Here is a 15,465-nt window from a genome sequence, read left to right on the forward strand (position 1 = left end):
TATACATCTAAGCCACACGTGTGTGCATACACACGCACACATACACACACACACACACACACATGTACACATGTGCATGCACACACACACACATCACAAACACATATAAACACCACACACATGTATACATACAATGTATACACACACATATACACAACACACACCTACACACACACTGTGGGGGCCCTTTTGACTGCCCTCTACCCTGTCAGAGTCACCTACCTTCCACAGCGAATCCCAACCAACCAAGGGCAGGGCTCATCTGAGTACCTTTCTCCATCTTGGTTTTACTTCTCAACTCAGCCTTCGGGTCTCATCTTCATCAGTGTAGAACATCCAGTGTCAGAGTTAGAGAAATAGCTGTTTTAGTGGAGCTGGCTGCAGGCCAAGGGGCTCACCTACAGCCAAGTGAAAGAAAGCCACTGGGCTTGGGGCAGAGAAGAAAGGGGCATAGAATAGTGTCTCCCAGATCGGGTGTGCTGTGTCGAGAAGGCAGCGCTCGACTCGGAAGGGCATTTATCCGTTGTGAACATTTTCCATTCTTAGTGATAATTGAGGTTTTTCATAGGCAGCTCCAGCACTAAAAGCCCCTGCGCCTGGTGAGCCCCCACCCCACCCCTCCGAACGCAATTAGAGAGGTTAATCAAACGCCCCCACTGCAAGAGGAGCGCCAGCCAGGCGGTTTCTGCAGTTTTCAATCTAGAATCATTTGGGGACTTTTTAATTGTTAGTTGGGTTTATTTATTGAACTTGGGCTTAAAAGAAAAATAAACAGCAAAAAGGCAAGAGGTGGCTAGAGTCTCAAGAAGCCTGTGTGTGAGATTTAATAAAGTCTGTCCTTGTTAGCTCCCGCGGTTGCCAGATTCCAATGAATTCAAATTTCAGCCTGGTCTCTAAACATCACGTATTTACATCTTCCGTCTATTATGCTACTTCAAATAAGATTGTTATGAAATTGCCCCAACTTTGGGCAACTGTAGATCATAAAGTAGGAAGATTATTGTGTTACAGGAGAGAGGCCGTATCTCATTTAAAACACGTAAGCACATAATTTCATAGATGTATATCTGTAGCTGGATATATATCTATGAACAATGAAATTGCCCCAAAATTAAAAGCCTCTGGCTATATATTTGTAAACACAATCAGATCACAATCCAATAAAGGGTGGCTTTTGAATTAATGTGAGCCGCATGACTCTTCCCGTCCTTACATTTATAACTCTTCTTCTCAACAGCTCTCTGCCTTTGTGTCTACAAAAACACAGACTTTGTGCATGGGTTCTCCGGGCTTCCTTTGGCCAATGGCAAGCCACTCTTATTCCTTGGAGAAGGAAATTATGTCAAAATAGTGAAAAAGATCCATCAAAGGCAGGGCTACCTTCCACACCTTCCTGGAGGGGAGTTCCATCTAATTTCATATAATCTGTGGTAGAAAACATTTTGAATTAAGGAAAAGAAAAAAAACCCATCACTTGTTTTTGTGCTTCTGATAATGTGAATAGAAACTAGCATGTTAAGCATAAGAGGGTGGCTGTTTTATGTGCACATTGAAGACAAAGGCTGTTCCTCGAACTTGGATCATTTAAAATAAAACCTTCCAAGTGACAACCTGTCAGCTGTAGTTGACCCTTCTGAGGCTGTTGTTCTCATAAGGACAGTCATTCCTGAGAGACAGGTGTGTAGAGGGCTTTCCCTTCCACAGATCCAGCTACATTTCCAGAGGACTGGAACAGTCAGAGGGTATGATGAGCAACACCTGGATGGTCTGCCTAGAAGTATCTACACTGGTTCAAGAGATTCGGTACTTAGATCCTCTCTTTCCTTGGGTGCGGGGGGGGGGGGTCCAAAAGTATCAGGATCCTGTAGCTGCATAGGACATAAAAACAAGTAGGACTCAAAAGAGGATTGATTGTCTTGTGTTCTGCCGGGGTCTGCAGTGGTTAGATTTCCTGTGGCCTGATCAAAGAGCCTTAACAATTCAATGGCAAATCACATATGAATTGCCTCTCTCCTTGGCCCTGTCTCGGGATCTCTGTGGTAGTCCCCAAGAAGTGTCTGCTGAGGTCATCTGTATCGTGATGTGCTCACTGAAAGTCCAGTCCCTCAGGACACACCTCGTGTGTACGGATGAAACTGTTGGAAAAAGATAAAAATGTTTAAAAAGAAACCAGAGTCCATGCTTCCTTGTTAAAGCAGAAGAACCCCTTGGACCGAGCTGAGGGTTACCCGGACTTACCGGCAATCCCTGAACTGGCCAAGGTGACCAGGTCACCTGTAGATGACTGAATTCATAGAATGGTGTGTGCCCCTGTCCAAAAGGAATGGGTGGCCACCAGGATCACAGGACCAGGGCTGGTGACACACCTCAGGGAGCAAAGGCATCTGGCAAGCAAAGATGGCGAAGGAGCTGAGGTGGAAACTGAAGAGTTCTCTCAAATGAGCTTTCCTCAGTGTGTGGGATTTGATTTCTTTTCCAGATCTTCCTCAATTAAAGAAAGAGGTTGAAACGCAAACTTATCTGGAGTTACCAGTGTGTTGTTTGAATGTCTGAGTGTTAGACTAACTCCTCCCTATGACGGGGAATCGAATAGCCTCACGGGCTTCTCTCCACATCTTTAAACTGTTGCAGGTTTAAAGCGGGAGTGGGCCGGTTTCATGACTGTGTGAACATCAGACTAAGATGACATCATTCCCGCATCATCTATTTTTAGTCCATCCCTGCACGCTCTAAAATTTAAAGACAAAACTAAATGAAGAAAAAGGCTAAGCTCTCCTTAAAGTTTCATGGGTATATATAGTTCTGCATGTCAGTCAATATTTCTAGGATATTTACCTCCAAAAGATAATATAATGTTTCTTTAAAATGCTAGGAGCCCTTCTTTCATTCCAGTCATGGGCAGCCATTAGTCCTTTGGCACTGACTATAGCTCAGAAGGTCAGGAGGTAACCTTGGCATATTTGACTCTTGTATACCTTAAATTGTGTGTCTCTCTTACAAGCTGTTGGCTTATAAGAAATTTATTTCTCTCTCTCTCTGGGATTTAGTTTCTTCAAAGATATGTGCATGGTGGCCCTTCCTGAATCACATCTGTCCTTGAGTCATTCTTTATTTCAGTGAAGTTTTCTTCAGTTATCTCACTTCATATTTTTTTCTCTTTCATTTGTTTCTATCTCCTTGTTAAAAAAAAAACAGTAGTTTTGCTTATTCCTGTATTTCTGTTTTCCACCTATTATAATATATGTCACCTTCATAATAATTTTATGTCAACATATGTTAAAGTGGGGGCATGTTTCTAGCTGACGTCACACCTGTCAGAGCGGGTGCTAGTTGTTATCTCAGCAGGAGTGTTAAGGAGCTTAAGTGACTTCTAATAGGTAAGAATCTGGCTTTTTACTAACCTGATTGTTCAGGGGGCCAGTAAGACCTTCTAGACTTCACCACATTCTCTACCACATTTATTCTTATTTTTAAGTGGAAGTGGCTTACTCAGTTGAAGTCTCTACTCCACTCACCACCACTACAGCATACATACCACTACAACATATCAAACTAGGTCTCCACAGGACCATCGCCCACTCGAGTCCTAGAAGGCTCCGTGGTAATCCACAGATGCCTTTTCCAGGCCATTTACATTTAGTAAAAACTTAGCAAAGAGGAGGTGGGCTTCAGCTGTGGGCTTCCACAGTGGACCAGGACATGGTAGAGAGTGTGATGGCTCTCCTTACCCACCATAAGGAGCATGGCAGACTCAAGTTAATGAATCCAAGTCTTGCGTGGCAAAGACGTTTTGGAAGTATAGACCCAAGGCCCGGGAAAAGTCTTCGTTTCAGTCAAGTTTTCTTCAGTTCTATCGTGTCATTATTTCCTGTATCTTTTTATTCTGATCCCCTTATAAAGAACACTATTAATCTTTCTTATTCCTCCTTTCAGTCTGCCTGTTGTAAAAATACATCACCTTCATAATCATTTTGTATTAACATATGTTGGAGATGGGGGGGGTGCTTTTGGTTGGGTTCCAGTCTTAGACTTCCACCCCTTTTATCATAGGCATACACAGATACACAGTCACATACAGACACAGACAATACATACATACATACATACATACATACATACATACACAGAGGGGAAGGACACACATAGGCATACACAGACACACAGTCACATACAGACGCAGAGAACACACTCATACAGAGAGAGAGATAGCACACATAAGTGTTCACAGATATATAGTCACATACACTCAGACACACACACACAGACAGGGGTGGGGGGACACACACATTGGCATATACAGATACACAGACACATACACAGAGAATACACACACACACACACACACAGATCACACACACACAGGCATACACAGATACACAGTCACATACAGACACAGAGAACACACACACACAGAGATCACACACAGGCATACACAGATACACAGTCACATTCAAAGGAGAAGGGGAAGCCATATGGAAACATGATGGACCCAGAGCATGTGAGCAGATGTGTGACAGAGTCCAGGGAAGCAAGTGAGGCTGCCTGCGCAGTCTCCTGGGCCTCTCTCTGAAGCGTCCCTCCTTCTGAGGTGTAGCTGGTGCCTCTGGAATAAGAGAACGAGGACCTTTCATAGAGAAGCTTTCATGGCTGGCGTTGGAGGGAGCAGGTTTTGGAACACAGGTCCCAGCAGTAGCAGGAAGGAAATTCGTTGTGATTTCCTGGTATAAGTGGAGATGTATCATTTCCCTCTTTGAGACTCAAGTCTCCAGAGAAAATGAACGGCAACAGCATCCTTAATAATCAGTAACTGAAGCACTCAGTGAAAGAGAATCTACTCTTAAAAAATTAAAACCCTCATCCCAGCTGGGGAGAAGGCTCCATGGGGTATGCTTACAGAGTGAGCAGAACTTGAGTTTAGCTCGCAGCCCCTGGTGCAAAAGCAAGGCTTGGAGTAGAGTGCCTAGGACCCCACAGCTCCGAGAGGTAGTGCATCCCAGGGACTCGGAGGCCAGTTAGAGCATCTGAAATGGGGAGTTTCAGGGTCTATGAGAGAACCTGTCGCAAAAAAATAAGGTGGCAATCAATAGAAGACACCCAACGTTGATATTTATGTCAAATCTCTGTCTCTTTTTCTCTCTCTCTCAAGCACACATACACACACACGTGTGTGTGTATATATATATATATATATATATATATATGTGTGTGTGTGTGTGTGTATACACATACACACACATGCACACATACATACATATACATATACATCAAACACAGATTCACACACATGCACACACACACATATATATACATATACACACATATATATATATATATGTATACAGATACACACATATACATACATACACAGATACACACACACATACACATAAACATCAAGCACAGATACACAAATACATATATACACACATATATATACACATACATATACAAACATATATATATACACATGTACATCATTCATTCACAGATTCTCACACACATACATGTATACACACACACACACACACAGTGCTCATTCATCTTTTTGAGTGTCTTCTGTCAGGCCTTCTCCTATCTATCCGTCTATGTCCCTGAGCACAAGAAGAATGTAAACAAAACACACTCAGGGGTTGTTGGAAAGCTAGGACATGGTGATTCTAATTTGCTTTATGTGGTTTTAAATTCCCCCACTTTCCTGAAAGAAAAAGGAACATGTGTTATTTATATTACCAGGGGAAGCACAAGTCTTAAAAAAAAAAAAAAAAAAAAAAACCAAAAAACCAAAAAACCAAAACACACACACACACACACACACACACACACACACAAAACAAAAAAAGAAAGAAAGAAAAAGAAAAAAAAAAGGAAAAAAGAAAATGAAAAACCTGTTTTTTTTAAATTAGATATTTGCTTCATTTACATTTCAAATGCTATCCGCAAAGTCCACNAAAAAGCCTGATCTTGCACGGTGATTGTGAGATGGCTGAGCCAAGGAGGGACGGGAAGGGATGGGGAGAACTGGCATCCCCCAGGCCAGCAGCCCACAGCCTTGCCTGCCTCCCTTACCTCCCTAGCCATTGCCCCCATCCCAGGCCCCTGCCCACTCTTAGCCTTCATGCCTCACCTGTGGAGGAATGAGGCTGATTCTGGGGTGACTGGGTAACTTAGGGGGTGATCTAAACAAACAGAGCCATGCAGACAGTGGTCTGTCTCCTCCAACACCAGATCCTTGGATTCAGTGGAAAATTCCAACTGGATCATCCACAACCTTGCAGAGTTACATACCCAAACTGTGGCCGAGAGCTCCTGGACAGTGCTGCTCACTGGGAGTGGGGGATTTTGGAATTGTTCCTCTCTGACCTGCAGGAGATATTTATAGGCCCCATACCCAGTCCCTGCTGCAACCAGAGCGCTTTCTCTCTCTCTCTCTCTCTCTCTCTCTCTCTCTCTCTCTCTCTCTCTCTCTCTGCAAACTTACTGACTCTTCGGCTTGACCATAAAACTCCAAAGATATTTGAGAAGGCCCAGACTCCAGCCCTTATGCCACATGAAAGTGACTCCCATGCCTGTCCTAGTTAGCTGCAATCAGTCCCTGCAGGAAGCAGGCAGGAGAGGGAGGAAGCCGAAGTGGATGGGGGCGGGGGTGGGGGGCGCCCGCTTGTTGGATCAAAGTGGTCTGAGGGCCAGGAGCTGTAAAGGGTTCACCCTCTACAGGAATTGACCAAGAACAGCACCTAGTATGTGCTCAGTAAAAGCTGACTAACTTGAGTGTTAGGTTCTTTGGGTAAAATCAGGATGAGGTATGGTGCAGCGTAGGAGTGTCCCCTCCTGGAAGACAGGAAGTTGAAGCTCATCACTCGAAGAATGTCGCCTTCTCCCCATGTCTAAGGACGTATAAAGTTGGCTTGGGTCCAGCTCAGCAGTAGGAGGAAGCAGGCCCCCACCTCTGCCCCAACCTCAGGCTCAAAAGCATACTACCTCTCGGCCAAGTGAAGACATTTCCGGAGGCCTATGAGAGCCCATTTGGGGGAGTACCCATAAGTACCCCAAGCCAAGTTTCCCAAGTCTGGACACTGAGTGAATAAAACCCGACCTGCTCTCCTGAAGTCTTTCCCTTTCTTTAACTTCCCTTTAAGTTCAACGTGTCTTTGAATTCAGGGGAAACACGAACCACATGTTTTTAATCCATCAACACTTAAATCAACAAAATGTTGGAGGCCGACAATTTGGGGGCCGGTGGGAATGCTGGAGCCTTTTAAAGACTTTCCTCTATTTCTCTAGCAATCAAGGTAGCCCCTTTTTCCAGAAGAAAACTGGATTTCACCTCCAAAGAGGCTGCTGTGCTCTGTTCCCACCTCCGCACCCTCGGGGACCACAGCGACTTAGAACTTGGCAAGAGCCATGGTTGGGACAGCTGTGCAGAACGTCTTTGCTGTTCAGGAAGCTCCACACTTCTCACTCTCCCTGTGCTGCTGCCAGGACCCTGGAGAAAGAAGCAATAAGTGAAAGTTTTAACACTAAGAACCACAGAGACAGACAGAGAGAGAAAAGGGGACACTGGTTTCACCCACATGGCAGGCTGAGAGACAGCAGTCATCTGACCACTGCACCACAGGCCACTGCCCTTGACGGTTGCTGTACCTATATGTCAAGGTCACGGACGAGACTATCATTGACAGCCACTCTGCAACTCAGCCAAGCAAATGTAAATTAATAAAAGTCAAAGACCCCCTGTGAAGCCAGGAGGACTCCGACCCCGTGCTGAGCATGTCCTACACTTAATTATTTGATAGGCTCTGACATCAGCAACTACAGGCCCTTTACTAAAAATTAGCAACCAGAGTAGCAGGTACAGCTGACAGTGGGATGTCCCCAACCACTGTCAGATCTGTGAACCTCTTCCTATGTACCTCAGAGCAGGGTGGGAATGGAGAGACATCCATGCATCTCACTCCTGACCTGACACTAGGAGACCCCAACTCTATGCTAAGGAGGCATGGCAGGGAAAAGTATTATTCCTATTGGTGCTAAGATTAGGGGAAAGCCTAGAAGCAGAGCGATGCTTAGCTTATGTGACAACCTATGCACAATCCCCAGTACCAGAAAAAACAGACACTAGTGGTTCTGGCATTGATGTCTCTAGGAGTGACCCTCCCAGGCTCACCCACATCCTTCCATCTTCTTCTCTCTCTGGCAGATATGGCAGTTAGGTGCAGGTAGAATTGCAAGCCCATAAATATCCTGGAGCCAGAGTGGGTAGGCCTCACTTCTGGCTCATTGTACGCAGGTGGTGAGGTGCTTCAACATCTCTGTCCTTTTGAATGCTCTGCTGTGGGATCATGACAACAGGAACTCACAAGGCCCACTGTGTCCGGCCTGGGGAGCCTCCCTGCAAGTGCTGACTACTGACACGGTCCTTCAGGTTAACCCAAAGAGGAAGAGCGACTCCAAGCACATGCAAAACAACCGTGCGACCCAGAGTCAGCCCCCACGAGTACCAACTGCTTCTCCCTCTCCCTTCCCCGCCCTCTTCCCCATCATGGTCTGCATCAAAAGGGAACAAAGCTGATTGAGGCCCAACCAGAAGTGGCCACTCTGTGGGCCTAGAGGGAAAAAGAGTTAAAGTCCAATTTCATCTGGCCCATGAAAGGCAGGAGGCACACAGTGCACAGTTGAGACACAAAGCCCTGCCCCAGGCTAAACAGCACCTTCAACAGAATGGTTCCCATGCCCCTGCTACTGCAACCAAAGAGGGTGATGACCGTGGTGCCCAAGTTACCCTCCAGGATGGGAGGGAGGCAGCAATAGTCTGATCACATCCGGTCTAAAGCAGGTACAGGAGCCAGGGTACGTCGAGACTGAACCAGCGCCACTTTCCTCGGTGCCAATGAGGTTTTCAATGATTCAGCAAAGAGATACACATAGAGAAGAGACACTGAGAGATACAGAAGACACAGACAGTACAGGAAAAGTAGATGACGGACAGGAGTCAGGAAGGAGGAGGAGAAGGGTGGGGTCAGAGGAGGGGAGGGAGGCAGGTCATTTGGGAGTTGGGAAAAACTGAATCCATTCTTCCCCAACCACTCAGTTCTTTCCCTGCAAACATGGGCTACCTCGCCCGCCCATGGGATTCCTAACCATGGAACTCTCTCCAGGAGCCTTCAGAGTCATTGCCAGGGAGGCATGGGTCGCAGCCTTGGCCAGAAGCCTTGGCTCAGAGCCAAAGCATCATCCTGCACGCCAAGCTGGTCAACAGTGAACAAGGTGTACTAGTGTTCTTTACAACCCCATCTCCCCATCAGAAGGTGGAAGGCCGAAAGCCAAGACTTCTACTCTCACCCAAAAGGAAATAAATGTCTTAGCGGCTACTTCCAGGTTCCCTACTGGGACCCCTCCCGATCTAATTCACAGGCTTAATTTGGCCCTAGTACCCACTACGTAATAAATCTCCCACACACATACACACTGGTGTAAACGGCCCCTGGTCCCAAGGGAGGCCTGTTGAGCTCACATCCACCCTCTGGTGTCCTTGAGGATGGTGCTAGATTCACAGTGGTGGCCCTTCACTCTAGGACATCTTCCCTTGGGTGAGATCTTGCTCTCTCTTTGAGAGTTGTTCAAAGTCCAGAGGGTCACCCTCTGCCACCCCTGCCACCTGGTGGGCAGTAGAAGATTGTTAACTGGTACCATTTTGTATACCATCGGTGCCAACTCAATGTGACTCTCACTTCATTCTATCCAGAAAGGCATTGTGGATTCCAGACCGGGAAAACCAAACTTCTCATCTCAACCAGACTGGGAAAAGTTCCCTCACATGTTTTTAAACCTGAGATGTGCATATATACATACATATACATATATATATATATATACATATATATATATATATATATATATATATATATATATGTATATATATATATATCAACTTCAAAGTCAGGAAGTGCTGGGTGCGAATCCTTCCTCCACCTTTCCAAAGCAGAGGCTCAGTTTTCCTCCCACGCTGCAAGAGAAGCAGACAACTGCCTCCCTGTGGAGTAGTGGGGGTTTGGGGGGGTATGGGGTGAGGGTGCTGAAAGCAAGCTAGTCACAGCCCCCACTCCACCCCCCATGAGCAGCACAGAAACAAGAGCTTAACTAGGGGCGTAGGGCCTCCCAGAAAAGGTTGAAGCTGTTGTCCAGGAGTTTGGCAGCCAGCTTAGGCGTTTCCAGGAAAAAAAAAAGAGTGGGGACCTCAGCTCCAGGCCATGGAAAGCTTCTGCCCCAGTATTGAGTCAGCCCTGAGTCATGAGCTGAAAACCCGCCTTGGCTGTAATTAATCCCGGACTGATGACAACTGATTTTCACCCAGTGGAAGAGGCTATCTCAGGTAATTAGGCATAACCTTGTATACTGGTAATATGCCCTTTGTGCGGCATCTCTGGCTGCCGTAGCCAGCCAGGCCCTGCCTCCAAAAACAACATCAACACTACCCAACAAGATGTTCCTGATTTCAAAGGATCTCCCTTCCCCCGCAAGCATTTTTCGGTGTGAAAAGCTAAATATACAAAGGCCTATAATTGGTTTGCCCTGATCCTCTGACTCTTCCTCTCTGGGATGATCTGCACTTTGGAGGGGGGAGAGGGGAAGGCGGCATGCAATAAGCACCTGTGTTTGAATGTGACTCTGCCCCATAGTTCAGCTTCACACAGAAATCCGGTCTGCTTTCTGTGGGTTGTACGGGGGGCGGAGTCAACTGATAAACGTATGCATCTATTCATTCCTCTCATTTCAGCCACTGGGCCCCACTGGCCTCCGGGCTTGGTCAGATAGTAAGCTGAGATGCACGGTGGGTGGAAAGCCCCTCTGATCACTTGCCCGACTTGGTTAACTAGCCCAGGTTCATTCAGAAAGCTGAGGGAGAAACAGAACGAGGGTGGTTTGTCCAAGTCTCCCCTTCTGCTTAGAGGCCCCCAAATTCCTCGCTGAGCCTGGTGCCCCCTCACAGGCAGAGCAACAGTCCCTGCTTCCCTGAGGCACACGGGAGAGTCCTGTCTCCACAGAGGCCAGGGACACTCCTGTCAGAGCTGTGCTTGCACAACCAGGGTTTCCTTTGCCAGGCCCCTGACTAACTGTGGCCCCACCATCCAGGCCCTGCCCCAACTGCTGGACGCTCCCGTCCCCGGTTCCCACGACTCAGGCTGCTCTCCCAGGACAGCACTGTGTTCCTTGACATGTCAGATGTTGCAATGCCCAAGCAGATGAGGCAAGAGGGACAATGGGTGCCAGGCCAGCATTTCCAAAGAAGCTCCACAGAAAGTTCTAAAAGCCCCCGCTCCCCTAGTCCCCGGTCCCTCTCTTTTTTTCAGCATCAAGATTCCCTGCTTTTGGCTTTAACCTTCTCAACAGAGTCTCGAAAGACAGTTCAGGCTGGCTGAAAAGCTAGCTACCTGGGCCAGCCAGCATGCCTTTGCAACAGGATCTGAGGGTTTGGGACTGTAACTGACAGTCCAAGCTCTCTTGGGACCAGTAGTAATAGTAACACAGACTAACTGCTGGCCAGCTTGTGCTACACAGATCTGCACACTGGAAGGATACAGCACGTGTAATCGTCACTACCAGGACATGAAGCAGGTAGGTCATCACTACCCCTGCTCTCTAATCAGGCAGACTGAGACGCAGAGGCGAGAAAGGTCCAGCCCCAAGCCATGCAGGGGAGGGAGGGGGACACCTTGGTATCCTGTCCCCCTCCAGCTTTGCTGCCCATTTAGCCCTTTGCCTCTACAAACATCAGCTTTGTGTCTATGAAATGGGACCACCATGCTTCCCTTTTGGTAAATGAGAACCCCAGCATTTCCCAGGGACCTAGGAATTCTCTCTTCTCTTCAGTCATTCACGAATGCTCCCCAACCAGGCCATCACCCCTGTGCAGCAGATATAGCCGAGAGTGGCTTTTGGTAGAACATGGTGAGTCTATCAGCCTGCTTCCAGAGGCAAGGTGAGATTTAGTTTGTGGCTGGGTCCACCCTTCAAGAAGAGCCTTCCACCAGCTGGGTTGCTCGCCTCCGTACCCGTGGAGCCCACATAAGAATAAGTCACTTTCTCCTTTACTACATTCTGTTTCTAAAGCCCAGAGGCTGCTCTTCAGCTAAGTATTGGGCTGGGGATGCAGCTCAGTGATGGAGTGCTTGCTTAGCACACACAAGGTCCTATGTTCAATCTCCAGAGCTGAAAAAGAAAAAGAGAAAAATCTTATCAAGATATTTGAAGTGTCTGACAGGGGGGAAAATCACCAGTAGCTACTGCTTGAATGAATTCATTCATTCACTTTATTTCATTGATTCACAAATTCCCTCTGAGACTAGCAAATTAGTGTGTGAAGGAGCAAATGACCCAATGTCCAGGAGCTTGGGAGTCAACAGGTACACACAGAGCCTGTGCACTGTGTGAGCAGACCGGGGTGTTAGGGGGAGAGATATATCCTGGCTGCAGGGCAGATACTCAGAACCACTGAGACCCTGGTCAATGGCCTGCAGCACTCAACAAAAGTGCACAGAGCTTGGTCCCTCCCTGGTGAGCTAAGAGAACCAGATGGGGTGTGGAACAGCCCAGAACTCATGGAAAACAGCCCTGCAAAGATAAAGATGGCTTCCGAAGGCATCTCCTCAGAACAGAGCAAAACCTTAATGGACAGTGAAGAGGAAAGCTGGCTGGACACAGAAAGGGCTTGGAAGCCGAGGGGCTGTACTGACTCGTGTTGCTGTAATAAACACTGTGGCCAAAAGCAGATTGTAGAAGAAAAGGTTTGTTTCCGTTTTACAGCTCATAGAGTGTCATGAAGGGAGGTCAGGGCCTGAACTCAAGAAGGCCATGACCCTGGGAGAAGGAACCGAAGCAGAGACGGAGGAGGAGTGCCTGGTCCCCACAGCTTGCTCAACCTGCTTTTTATACCACCCAGGACCACCTGCCTAGGGGCGGTGCCGCCCCCAGAGGGCTGGACTCTCCCATGTCAATCATGAACTAAGAAAATGCCACATAGACTTGCCTACAGGCAATCTGACGGACACATTTTCTCAACTGACGTTCCTCTTCACAGACGGCTCTAACTCGTGTCAAGTTGATATAAAAACTAACCAGACCAGGAGCACACACAAAAAAAAAGTGGCAGGAGCATGAACCAAGTAGGGCAGGGTGTGGAGAGTCAGAGAGGAGGAAGGAGGCGGGGATGGGGCCTGGGCACAGGGCTGCAGAAGAGGATCAGGTGGGAAGGTGGAGGCCGAGCTCAGGTTGGGGCACGTTCACTCTGAGCTGAGGGTGGGACATGCAGATGTCACTTCTTGCCAGGAGTGGAAACCAAACGTGGGACAATAGCCCCAGATAGACATCAGAGCTGAAGACCAAGAATGTGGTTCCACCCTGGGCCAGAGCCCGGACTGGTGTCATCACATCCCTCGGGGCAGAAGTCAGGCCTGATGATCAGAGGGCAACAGCAAGAGAGCCTTGGAGAACCACTGGGTCACCTCATTGCTTAGTGGGGCTGTGCTATGGGCTAGAGAAAAAAGCTACAACCACTCCATTCCAGATGTAACTGGTGCCCGACCACCCAACTGCCACAGCCTAAAGTGTGTCCAGATATGACCATACATACTCAGGGCATGGAGCACCAATGTCCCAGGTGAACCACTGTTCAGCAACAAACGCCCCCAGCTTGCTCATAGCACAGGCATAAGCTTGCGTCAAGGGCCAACCCTAGTCCCAGTCACTTCCTGCCTAGGAAGCATGGTGCCCCTTTCAGGATTCAGCTGGAGAATGAGAGAGACTCAGAACAGCACCAGGGACAAGGAGCTCCCAGACACATGGAGGGTGAAGAGCCCAGGCCCATCGTCAGCAGGGTCGGGGCCTCACAACATCTCTGTTAACAGGCTGGAGTCCTAGCCTGGGTGAGTCAGCTGGTCGGGATGCTGGGGCTTGCACAAGAGGGTGGAGAAGGGCGAAGCGGGAGTGGGACACCGTCCGGGCAGAAGGCTGGAAACTGCTGGGAGCTCTGACTAACTGAGGAGTTTTCCCTTCCTAGAAATCTTCATCTCCAAGGATGATTGCATTGTGGGAGTTAAGGGGAGACCCCGGTCTCGGTACATCCTCTTCCTATTTATCTGTGACAGCCAATAGCTGGGAAGTGTCCNCCCTAGTCAGGTGGACAGCAGCCACAGCCATCAAACCATCTTGGGAAATCTTGAAGCCAAGGCATCCCAGGGCAGCTGTTTTGACAGCTGGTGTGTACAGGAACTGCTGACCAGTGACAGTCTACATTGTGCAATTTGCTCCAGGCCTGAGGAAGTAAAGACCAGAGAGTCTGAGCCATTTGCTGAGAGTCCCATAGGTCATGGTGCACCTCTTAAGGAGTCACTCTCTAGGCAGCTTTCTTCGTCCTTCCTTCCAGAGGGCCTTGAGGGAACGCCACTCTACCCCAGGTAAAAGCCCACCACAATGCCAACAAGGCAGCCCCACCTGACATGCTCTTGCAAGGCAGGGCATGTGGAAAGGAACCATTGGGTAGCCCAGCCAATGGATCCAGTCAAGAGCCGTGTTACAGTCGTTAAAAACCATTAGGGTGGATGGGCTCTGAGGTCAGGTAGGTAGAACAAACAAACAGGTAGGGGAACAAGTTCCACCTTTTCCTCCAACTGCTTCCGACTTGTCTAAGCCAAGCACCCAGACAGCCAGACTCCCAGAAGGCCACTGCTAGCCCCGGGGGGAGGCTCCAGCATGACCGGAGAGCCATCCGTGCCCAGTAGCCAGCTTTTTCAAGATTTTTCGAAGCGTCTTTCCAAGCACTGTTTGAGTTGATTTGTTTGAGGAGAATCAGTCAGTCATGATAAAAATAAAAAATCAAAGGCCCACCCAAAGAAAGATCCTGAGGCCACTCAGCTTTGAGAAAGAAATTGAGGCCTCTTGAGTCAAGAGGCAGATGGGGACATATTCTCCTCTGTATGACATGTCTTTCTGGGTCACATCTGCTCATCTTCCTGTGACCACCTGGAGATACTGGCCACCAAGGACCAGAAACCTGGTCTTAACAATGTTGGCTTTTCTCTGGACTCCACAAACCAAACATCTTACCCCTGACATCTGTAAGCCTCACAAACAACCCTGGAAAGGAAACACCATGATCGCACTGATTATATAAATGAGAGACTGAGGCTGGAGAGTTGAAATGATTTGCCCGGGGTCACAGTGAGAATTGCTGGAACCCACCGGGCCAGTGTCTGCCCTTCCCACAGCTCCAAACTCCCTCCCCTCCTGCTAGTGTCTCTGGGAGCAGCCACAGACCTCACAGGGAGCTGTTGACTGCCTCTCCGAACAGAACAAACTGAGTGAGCAAAGCAGAGAGCAAGGAGAGCCTGAAAGCTTAGGTTGAGGGGTTTAAATCTTCAAAGATGAATCCATGGTTAAGGCTCAGGCAGGGGTTGGGGAGAAAACAGGCCG

This window comes from Mus caroli, chromosome 12 (genome assembly GCF_900094665.2).
Source record: "Mus caroli chromosome 12, CAROLI_EIJ_v1.1, whole genome shotgun sequence".
Taxonomy (NCBI): domain Eukaryota; kingdom Metazoa; phylum Chordata; class Mammalia; order Rodentia; family Muridae; genus Mus; species Mus caroli.